The sequence below is a fragment of the Balaenoptera ricei genome, chromosome 9 (genome assembly GCF_028023285.1).
Source record: "Balaenoptera ricei isolate mBalRic1 chromosome 9, mBalRic1.hap2, whole genome shotgun sequence".
Lineage (NCBI taxonomy): Eukaryota > Metazoa > Chordata > Mammalia > Artiodactyla > Balaenopteridae > Balaenoptera > Balaenoptera ricei.
This window is the reverse complement of record NC_082647.1, coordinates 15,676,873-15,688,477: the sequence shown is the minus strand read 5'-3', so window position 1 is coordinate 15,688,477 and position 11,605 is coordinate 15,676,873.

Genomic DNA, 11,605 nt, shown 5'->3' with positions numbered 1-11,605 from the left:
TGTTAAACATGCATGAGGAAAACTCTAGAGCAACCGTTAAAAAAAAAAAGTGTAGAGCTAATAAGTCAATAGTAGAGATAAATGTAATAAAAAATATTCAGTAAATTCAAAAGGCAGAAAAAGAAAGAGGGATCAAAGAACAGATGGAGCAAATAGAAAGCATATAGCAAGATGGTAGATGCAAACCCAATCAAATTCATAATTATATCTAATGTAATTTGTTTGAGAATTCAAAATAAAAGGCAGATATTGTCAGACTAGATAAAAGTGTAAGACCCAACTATATATGCTGTCTATAGGACACTCATTTTAATTAATCTTTGTAAACAAATTAATGAGATCATTTTATACTTGTTAGGAAAATTGGGGGATATTGGCCTTAATGAACTGCTTATGGAAGTGTATTCTACCAGTACAGCCATTTTGGAGAGCAATCTGGCAGTTGGCCAAATTAAGTCTGTACTACCCTGTGGTTCAGCTATTCCACATCTGAGTATTTATCTCAAAGAAATCCCCACCCATGTCCATAAGGTTTCATGCACAAGGATATTCATGGAAGCATTGTTTGTTGTAGTTGGATGTCAGAAGCAATCTGGATGCCCATGGCAGGGGAGAGAATGAGAAAAATACGGTAAATGCACAGAGTACTAATGCAGCCAGAAGAAGCAACAGGCTAACTGTAAACATAGCAATATGGATCTTGAAAACATAGTGCTGAGAGAGAAAAATATAAAAGAATAAGAAACAAGATGAGATCTGTAATGATACAATTTACATAATTAGAGGCATGTATTCTAAGCAATGTTATCCGTGTTAGAGCAATACAAACAGAATATGCATTTAAAATATTAGAATGGTTACTTATATAGAGAGAGGAGAAAATGAAAAGGGATAAATAACAATACACAAATACATATGTACATATATAAAAACAGAAGAGGCGCCTCACACTCCCTAATAATATTAATGTGCCATAAAACGAGGCTTGTGATTAACTCAACCCCCTGTACATAAAGTCTGACTAAGAAAAACATATATAAAATAAAATGTCATATAGTTGAATCTGTCAGTATTTTCCTTTAGACATTCTGACTTTTTTACCCTACCCTAAAATTATATGTCACCTCTATTTTTCTAATCATTTCTAGTTGCTTTGTGTGTTTGCATTTAGATCTTTAATTCATCTGAAAATACTTTTGCATTTGCTATGCAGAATAGTCATAACCATATTTTTAATGGAAATCTAGTTGTCCCAATGCAATATATTCAAGGAGCCGTCCTTTCCTCACTGATTTTAAATGCTCCATTTATTATACACTTAACTCCCATATGTACACAAGTCTATTTCTGGGTTCTTTTTTATTCCTCTGATCTATTTGTTTATTCTACTCAAACTACTAACTACTGTTGCTTTATATTTTAGTATATTTAGTATATGTTAGGTGTTCCCTATTACTCTTTTTCAATAATTTCTTGGTAATTATCACATTTTTTCCCTTCAGATCAAAAATAGATCCCCCCAAATGCTCTATTGGGATTTTGTTTGGAATCACATACAATTTACGTGTTATTCTGAGAAATACTGACAGCTTTATATTATACCTTCCCACCCAGGAACATGGTATGTCTTTGTATTCCAGCTTTTGTTTTATGTCCTTCAGTAAAATTGTATAGTTTTCCTGAGATAAGTGTTCCACCTTTCTTGTTTAACTTATACTTGGTAATATATAATTTGTTGTTACTATAAATTTTTTAAAATTTCCATTTCTAACTGGAATGCTATTATAAAGAAAAGCTGTTGATTTTTGACTATTTGTGTCTAGAGATCATTCTAAATTATCTTCTTATACATCATAGTATTTTTTAATATGTTGAAGTTTCAATTTTTAGAAAGTAGGTGATTGGTAATTGCTTTCCTTTCAGAGTGAGCAGGGGGAAAAAAAGAAATTTTAGATTAAAACCATTTCTCTTTTATTTTACACACACACACACACACACACACTGGTGATCAGAACATTTACAATACTGTTTAAAAATTGGAAAATTTTAAAGCATTTATTTTACCAATATATAAGGTAAAGGCTGTATCCAGAAGTAAATATAAACAAATATAAACATAATGAAATGAGGTATGCAAGAAAAAGAAAATATTTATTTATGTATAAAATTAAGCAACTTCTGTGGGCCAGGCACAACACAGAAGCTTGCAGTTTAATGTAGAAAAGCATTAATAATATTAAATTATTTTAAATAATAAATGTACATAAATTTATACCAAGAAGCAACAGTATATCAACTACAGGCAATCCTCCCTTTGCATGTAGGACTATTAAAAAAAGTCCATGCAAGCTAAAACTATGCAATCTTAATAATCAACAGGAAAAATTAAAATTGCCTGTGATGTTTAAAATTTTTGTCAGAACATTGAAAATTCTCTTATCCTTAATTATAAATGTAGAGTAAAATTGAAAAACATAGAACTAATATTTATTCACTATGCCATAATTTAAAATTTTAGAAACATTGAGAATTCAAGTGTTTTATTTCTTTGTAAAAGAAACTCGATCAAGAGTAGTTTGAGCAGTTTTTGCCTTTTCTCACCTAACTTATGATACAGAGCAAATATCTTTTCTGTATTTTGGAGAATTGTAATATTTCTTTTCTAACTTTGGATCAGATACCAACATCTTATCCGTTCTGTTTTCAATGTCATATATCATATATTATATGATTCCGTTTATATAAAATGTCCAGAATAGGCAAATCCATAAAGACAGAAAGCAGATTAGTGGTTACCTAGGTTTGGGAGATTTGGGGAAATGGGGAACGGCTGTTAATGGAGTTTCTTTGGAGGCTGATTAAAAGTACTGGCACTTCTACCTGGACCAGAAGGGAAGCCAAATTCCCTGAAATTCCCTCAACTGATTTGTCTACTGAGATTGGGTCAATCCTCTCCAAAAGGGTATTTAACTAGGGCCCTGACATTATCAAATGTAGTGATTTTCAGACTTGTTTTTAGCAGCAGAACCCATTTGGGGAAAAAAAAAAATTGAATTTGGGACCCCAATATATAAGAGAAATAAAAGCTATTTTTAATTGACATAATGCAATTTATAAATTCAAATTTGTAATATTTATTATTATAAAGTCAATTAATTAGAATAATGAGGATGTTTTGATAAACCCCCAAATTTTAAGATATTGTTATAGCAATCTCTAGATCAAATTTCCTTTTTTAAATTGCATAGTATTAAAAATCCTGACACAATATAGGAATAGTTGAAAAGAGTAACAATTACTATTTTTTTCTTATTTTTTTTACCCACCTTATTTATTATATTGATAATTGTTTCCTCAGCTCTGGTAAAAATGACAGCAAAATAACATATACAATTTTGAATGCTCAAATCATTAATGTGAAGTCAGTAATCACTTTTTAAATAGCTCTTGAAATTAGAAAGTAGTACAACACGAAATGTTGTTTTCAAAGTTAAATCATTGGCAATTGCTAAACCTAGTTGGTGTCTTTATCATAAATATACAAAAATCAAACATGAAGTCCCTAAAATTTATAGTAAAGGCTGAAATTTTTATATGCCATTATCATTATATAGTATGTTGTATATTTATTTATTACTGCATAAGGACAACTACCCAGTGACTATGAACATTCTCAAGGAAGCCCAAGACAAGTACTAAGAACCTCTATATTCTATTATGGAACAGGATAAAAATTATTATAATTTGTAATATATATTAATAATTTATATATATAAATAAAATTTGGACACAACTCAACATTAAAATAAAGTCATACAGCTATTATTTGCCATTAGCACTTTTAGAAGGAAATAAGGTAATAAAGATTCTGGATGCCTTAGAATTGGTATAATCTAGCGTTCTGCAATTATTGTTTGAGTTTGTTGCTATTGCAATATTGTATGACCTAGCATATTTGGGGAGCAAATTTGCCCTGAAGAGAGGACAAAGATCTTTGAGAATGAATGTCCATATAGCAGTGTTTCCATGACAGTAAAAGAATTATTTAAAAAGGAGGAGGGGCTGTTTTTGTTTCCTCTCCCCAACTGAACCCCTGCCTCAAGTGATAAGGCTGTAGACTCCAAATCTATCAATGGATAAAATAGTGCAAATATTGCTTCACATCCAAAGCTAGTACTATTTCTCTGAAGAACTGTGGCCATAGCTCCATCTCGAATCTAGGACACCACAGACCTGCTCTTTCAGGCTGAGAACACCAGGTGGCATATGGTGGCTGAATCAGAGCCTTGGTAACCATGGCAACCAGCTACCATTCCAGCTCTGGGCAGCTGCCATCTTTTATCCAAAGCAGTGTTTTGTGCACACTGGGGGTTTTGCTTTGAAATTGTTGTACTATGTGCTTTTCATTCTTCACAGAGTCAGGGTTTCTACTTCTGGGAAGGGAATTCTAGTGCCAGAGATAGATAAATACCTCGGGTCAGTTGCATTAATTTTATTTTCTGTGCATTATTCATTGTGTCTGCATAAACCAGACTATGCACTGATATTTGAGAAGGCCACGCCTTCCACAGCAGGCTTTCTCTAGGGAGGCTAGACTTCACTGAAGGGAAATGCATGATGGAGTGAGTGACTCCTCTCTGGACCGAGGTTAAAACAAAAATGCCCAGCTCAATGCTTGAATCCGTTGTAGGTACAATGACCCTGAGAGCTGCCTGGACAAAAGATGTCTGCTGTAACTATCACTGATCTATAGACTGAAGATGTCTGTTTGCCAACCTACTGGAAGGATGTATTTTACATAAATAATATCTTCCCACAAAATGTGTTTTGTGTCTGTCATGCAATAATGAACCAAATATTTATAAATTGGAGACTATCCCTTTCCTTTTCTATCAGTCAAAAGTAATGAGATTTTCTAGGTTAATCATCAGGCGTTGCCTCTGGTGATTGGCAGTATATCACAAGCCAGGCTGCCAAAAGCCATTCTCTTTGCCATTGGGAACAGAGCGGAAAGGAGTTATGTTATCCAAATGTCTTCTCTAAATTCCTAAAAGGTTCTGTACTGAACAGGGACTCATTTATAAACACATCTACTGCAGCCTGGTGTTGTTTCTGGCTGTTAGATAGAGGGGCCATATCTTAAGTGTGCATTCTTTGGATGAAAGATCCTTCTTATAGAATTAAAATCCTGTTAAAAATACATTATTTTATGTCACATGAAAAATGAAGAATTTACACTGTATATATAATGTAAAAATAATCATGAAGGGTGGAAGAGAGGAACCTCTGCTAAGAAAATGACTGAAAAGAAATACAATAAATATTAACAGTTTTGAGACTGGATTTTTTTCTTTTTTCCACACTTATGCATTTTCTACTTTTTAATCAAGAGAATTTACTACTATGTCATTAACATAAGAACATTAAAATGTATTTTAGAACGCATTTTAATTTCATTAAAGCGATCTCATTGTTTTTCACTTAACATGTTACAAATGTAAAACTTTTAACATTTTATTTGAAAAATTATTTGAAATCATGAACGTCCCCCCAAAATTATTTTAATTCATTTTAATTGTTAAATAAATTTTAATATATTTGCACTAATAGACGACAAAATTTTTCAAAATTTATAAATAAAAAATACTCAAAACAATTTTTATCTAGTATTCTCTATGAATTAAAGTATTATTTAAGGGTATCAGAAGAGGGGAGTTAATACATGTATTATATGTCAAACTCCGTTTCCTGTTATTTTATGAAAATATTGATAAGAAAGATGATATATGTATTTATTGAGAAAGTTGCTTGTAATTTGAGAAATTAGTCATAAGGATTTTCACGCATTTACTGGTTTCATACTATTGCATGTTTTTCCATCTTCTACTTAATAAGAAGAAAAAAGACTCTGATAAAACTGAACCAAAAGCAGTAGGGGTACACCATCCATGCAGGCTAATAATTTGGCACCACTTCATAAATATTTCTCCAGTGTTTATTTGCAGGAGCCTGTGTCACTGACTCGGGGAAGGATGGCGGAAGGTCTCTGGGCAAGTGACCAGCTCACTTTCCTCCAGAACAGTGCCACTGCAGTAACTGCAACTTGTACACCATACTCAGCACAGTGGAATTCTGTGGGGCTGTTAACAATTTTGTCTAGAAGCACACTTAATAATATGGAAATATATTCAAATTATGTCATTAAGTGAGGAAGAATTATGATATTGAGATCGATGACAGATAGACACACCCTCCAAGTGATTAAGAACCATCATCTCTGTCATCACTTAATTAGTGCAATTGCAAGTAATTATTTTGATTTTTTTACACATTGCAAATATTTTCTGCTGGATTGTTGTCTTTTAACATTTTTTCTGATATCTTTTGTCTTACCTCAGTGTTTTGCTTTTATCTAATGAAGTCTCTCAATCTTATCTTTTTTTGATTCTGGGTAGGCTTCCCAGAATTAAAATATTATCAGTTTCTTCTATGATTTTTAAAAGTGTCTATGTCTATTTCTTTAATATATATAGAATGTATTTTTTTATGTACTGAGAGGTAGAGTTAATTTTGCAATAACGAAAAAGCTATTATTATTCTTGAAGGGGTTCAGAATTTTCCACCCCAAATTATGCCACTTTGGCATGTAGATTACTTTGAGCTAGGCAATCAAGAGCCAGCAGATTCGGGAAAAACTCTTAACTGCCTAAAAGAAAGTATAAATTCCCCCATTTGTGGGAAAAATCTACATTAATAAAGGAAACTTCCATTAGAAAGAATATCTGTACCAGGAAGAGAGCTACTATCAGAGATAACATGTTTTCACCTGAGATTCTTATTTACATAAAAGGGCAAACTTTATTCACCACACATTTCCCCCTGTCACCGTCCTATGAATTGCCTCCCCCACTTAGAAGCGCCACACCCCAGTCCCTTTCCTTAGCTCAGGAATGCTATATAAGTCTCAATCCTCCGGCAACATTTGAAATCTCACATTTTTGTGGGCCTTCCTTGCGTATATATGCAGTTACGGTTTTTTTTTTTTCCATCCTGTTAAGCTGTTTTATGTCAATTTAATTCTTATACCAGTCACAGAAGCTAGAAGGGTAGAAGGGAAATTTTTTTCCTCCTCTACACTATATTTTATTAGACCTTCTCTAGATTTGTTCTTTCTCTCCTAGTTCTGCCAGATTCCCTGAATCAGATACATATATTTAAGTTCTATTTGGTACTATGAAGGAGTAATCTGAGAAAGAAGAAATGATTTTTAAAAGAAATGCAAATATTACAGATATTCATCTTGTCACTTGCATGCATTTGTGGCTGAAGACCATGAAGGATACAAGAAAGGGGCTGCAGTGCTGTTTCAAGTGTACCTCAGTCAGTTTGGTCATGCATGGTTATTACTTGACTTTTTTTTTTTTTTTTGTAAATTTATTTATTTTTTATTTTTATTTTTGGCTGCGTTGGGTCTTTGTTGCTGTGCGTGGGCTTTCTCTAGTTGCGGCGAGCGGAGGCTACTCTTCGTTGCAGTGTGCGGGCTTCTCATTGCAGTGGCTTCTCTTGTTGCGGAGCACAGGCTCTAGGTGCATGGGCTTCAGTAGTTTTGGTGCGTCGGCTCAGCAGTTGTGGCTCACGAGCTCTAGAGCGCAGGCTCAGTAGTTGTGGTGCACGGGCTTAGTTGCTCCATGGCATGTGAGATCTTCCCGGGCCAGGGCTCAAACCCGTGTCTCCTGTGCTGGCAGGTGGATTCTTAACCACTGCACCACTAGAGAAGCCCCTATTACTTGCCTTTTGATAGATACCCATGCCTTTCAATAATTAGAGGCAGGTGACAACTACAGGGACCTCACTTCCAGATGGTGTGTTATGATGAAAACAAGTCTCAGACCACATTCTGCCACATGTGTAAATATTTAGCAATCAGGTCCCAACCAATCACATGACCTGCTTACTGAGATTGATGAAGTCTCAGTACTTGGGCCTTTTAGGTGCCCAGCATCCTACAGGCACTAGAGGCAAGGAGAACAAGGTTCCAGCTTTGTGGCAGGACTGAGCTCTCAAATCAGAGGTGAAAGAATCCTCCCATTACAGCCCAAAACACACTTTAGAATCCCAAATGTGGAGAGATAATCCAAAGCGTATAAACTGTTAGGCTGGCTAGATTTTTTTAATGTTGTTTATGCAAAGGCAAGGGTATGCCTAAAACATGTTTAGCCAATCCACGTAATTGAAACTCATCTGAAACTCATTTCACCAATGAGAAATTATTTCTAACCTCAGTATGCTAATTAACAAAGCCCCTGGGATAGATATACGATAAAGATGGCTGGAGCCTGTAACCAAACCCCTCTGGAATGTGGCTTCTGAATTGAGAATTTCAAATTCAACCTACCACCCCGCAGCGTGTGTTTTCCCAATTAGGGTTCTTCAAATGTCGAGTAACCGTTCCTAAGAAGAGGATAAAACTAAATTGAACATATCATACCACACTGCCTATGCTGAAACAATTTAAATTCAATGTAAGGATCATGTAATCACAGACACGTATTGCTATTTCTTGGGGATATTCACATCTCCTAGTCTGACAAGGCAAAGTTACCTACCCTTCCAGGGCAGTCGCCAACAACGGTCCTCTGGCCTGGTGTCCTTGCAGCCAATAGAACGAGGCTGAGTTTGGTTCAGAAGCAAAAGAAAGTTTTTTTCTTTGATCAAAGAATGGAGAGGTACAAGCTCACACTCTAGAGCACGCACGCTCCGGACAGGTTGCGGATCGGGCTGCTTTATAGAGAGCTCGTTAGCCGGGGAAGGGGGTGGAGCTCTCGCGAGGCTGGCTCAGGTTCGAGGCTCACGTTCCAGATCGCAGTGCTGGGCGTAGCGTCTCTGCGCACAGCCCGCTGCCGCCATCTTGCACTGAGTGTAGTTCTCAGGGCTTCTGCCCGCGACCCGCCCGGCTGAGGTGCCTGCGTAGCCATTTCACAGGAGGAGGTCTGGTCTGGAGCACCAGATGAGAGGCGTCTGCCCCTGGCACCCAATGAGCGAGTGAAACCAGACGAAACACAGAGGGGGGAAAAAAAAAAGGTTAGACTTTATTACCCAGATTCTATTTTTACTCCCCAGGAATTGTTAATGGGCTTTGCTGGTGACAAATCCCTCCTGTCTTCTGTGCTGCTCCTCGATCTTGAGGGGCACTGAGGGGCGACGGGTCCGTCTTCTGTAACTGCTTCCTGCTAAGTTTGGGCATCGGTTGTTATAACCCCGGGTAGAGGAGCGGAAGTTGTCCCCAGCAGCCCTTAGATCTGTTTGGTTGTCACCAGGCCTCAGCTGTGACTCTTCACATCCCCGAGTGACCACCACTTGGAGTTTTATAGATTCTAACCTTTTGGAGACAAAGGACACCAGACAACTTAGGATGCAGGCCCAAATATTAGCAAGAGAATAATGGTCATGAAGGGGCCCAGGAAAGGTTCAAACCCAGTGACGCTCCGGAGGGTCTGTGTTACCCCCTCCACATATGTTTGGCCAGATTAGGGGGCCTGGTTTCTGCCAGCCAAGTGGCTTTTCCCAGTGGTCTGTCTGTGCTTTCTCCAATCAGGCCACTTTCATCGATGCAAAAACAGCACAGTGTATTTTCCAGCACACAGACCCCTCTCCAGGCAGCTAACAGATCATCTAGGGCAATTCGGTTACCCAGGACTATACCAGCCAGTGAGCCAATGGACTTTTGTCATAGCTTGAAGTTGAGGTGGATCTCGTTGGCCACCAACACCACATTGGCTGTTACCTTTTTTATGGTGACAGAGTTATATAAGATTCCCCTGGCCAAGGTCACTAGAACCCCTATGAGAGCAATGATTCCTGCAATTAGTAGTCTGCTTTTTGGGGGCACACTTTTGTTGGTTTTCGGAAGAGGAGCTTCAGATCAGAGAGGGGTTCACACAAGTAATCAAGGGGGTCCGTTGCCCCAGGTTATCAAAGGTTGGGGCTCGGGGGCCCTCTTCACTTGACTATGATGTACCCATGGCATGATCCCCTGCAACTTCAGGGCAGAATGGGTGGTTAGGATCACCAAGTGGGCTTTGTTCCACTCAGGAGTAAGCTGGTCTCGTGGGTTGCTAATTTTCCAGGTTTTTAGATACACCCAGTCTCCAGGCCGGAAGGGGTGGAGGGCTGGGTCAGTGGGTGCAGATAGCACCTGGTTACCATATTCTGTGAGGGCTTTCATGGTTTCTCCTACCTGGAGGGTGTACTTGAGTTGTTCCATTTCAAGGGGGCTAAGGTGTCGCTTCTCTCAGGCTTCGAAAATGGGTCTGCCATACGTAAGTTCAAATACACTTAAATTTAACTTATATCTTGGAGCAAACGACATGCATAGCAGGGCAGTTGGGAGTAATTTAATTCAATTTTCTTGAGTCTTCTGGCATAGCTTGGCTAAGGTTCGTTTTAAGGTCTGATTGGATCTCTACTTTTCTCAATGATTGGGGTCTCCAGGCTGAGTGCAAGGTACGTTTTATGCCCGGGGCACTTGTCCCTTTTGCCATTTGTGACACGAATGCTGGACCATTATCACTTAGTCGGGATCTTGGGTATTATGTCTTTTAGTAATACGTTAGGCAGTTCAGCTGCCATTTCAGTTCTAGTGGGGAACGCCTCTACTTACCCTGAAAATGTGTCCACTAGCACCAAGAGATACCTGAAATTGCCTAGTACTCTCAGCAGGACAGTGAAATCAATCAGTCGGTCTTCCCCAGGATATGTCCCTATGGTCTAAATGGGCCTTATCTGGGGACCTCTGAGGGCTCTGGTGTTGGGGGTGTTCCTGTGTAGATGGGGCAGGTCTCAACTATCCAACTGATTATACTTTTCATGCCAGGAGTTACCATGACCTCAATTAACCAATTACATATATAGGGCTTCCCTTCTGTAATAAGTTCCTTGATGAGCCTCCCTGATGGCTTGACAAGCTGCAGTTTGGGGAAAGAAGTATTGCCCATGTTCGTTAACTAGCCACCCCTGGCCTCCTAGATCTCTGTTGAAGCCCCATTTCTGGGCTTTGTCTAATTCTTCCTTTGTATAGACTGGGGAGTAATTGGATAGATCTGGCCTTTTAGGTATGAGGAGTAATTGCCAAGTTACTGGTTCTAGGACCGCTCTTTTGGCAGTTGCTTCTGTTTTGCTGTTTCCCTTTATTACCTCTATTCCCTTTTTGATGACCCCTCCAGTGAATCACCACCACTTTTTTCAGAAGTTGCACTGCTTCTAGGAGTCTCAATATGTTTAAGCCATGTTTCACCTGCTTCTTCTCTGCAGTAAGCATACCTCTTTTCTTCCAAATAGCCCCGTGTGCATGTAGGATGGCATACGCATGCCAGCAGTCTGTGTAAACATCTAAGATCTTCCCTGTCCTGAGCTCTAAGGCTCAGGTGAGGGCCATCAGCTCGGCCTTTTGGGCTGAAGTCCCTGGGGGTAGGCTTCATGCCTCACTGACTCGGGTCTGAGACGTCACTGCATATCCCGCCATCCTTTTTTTCTCTCTCATAAAATTGCTCCCATCTGTGAACCATTCCTCTTTGGTGTTTGGGAGAAGCTCACTTCCTAGGTCAGG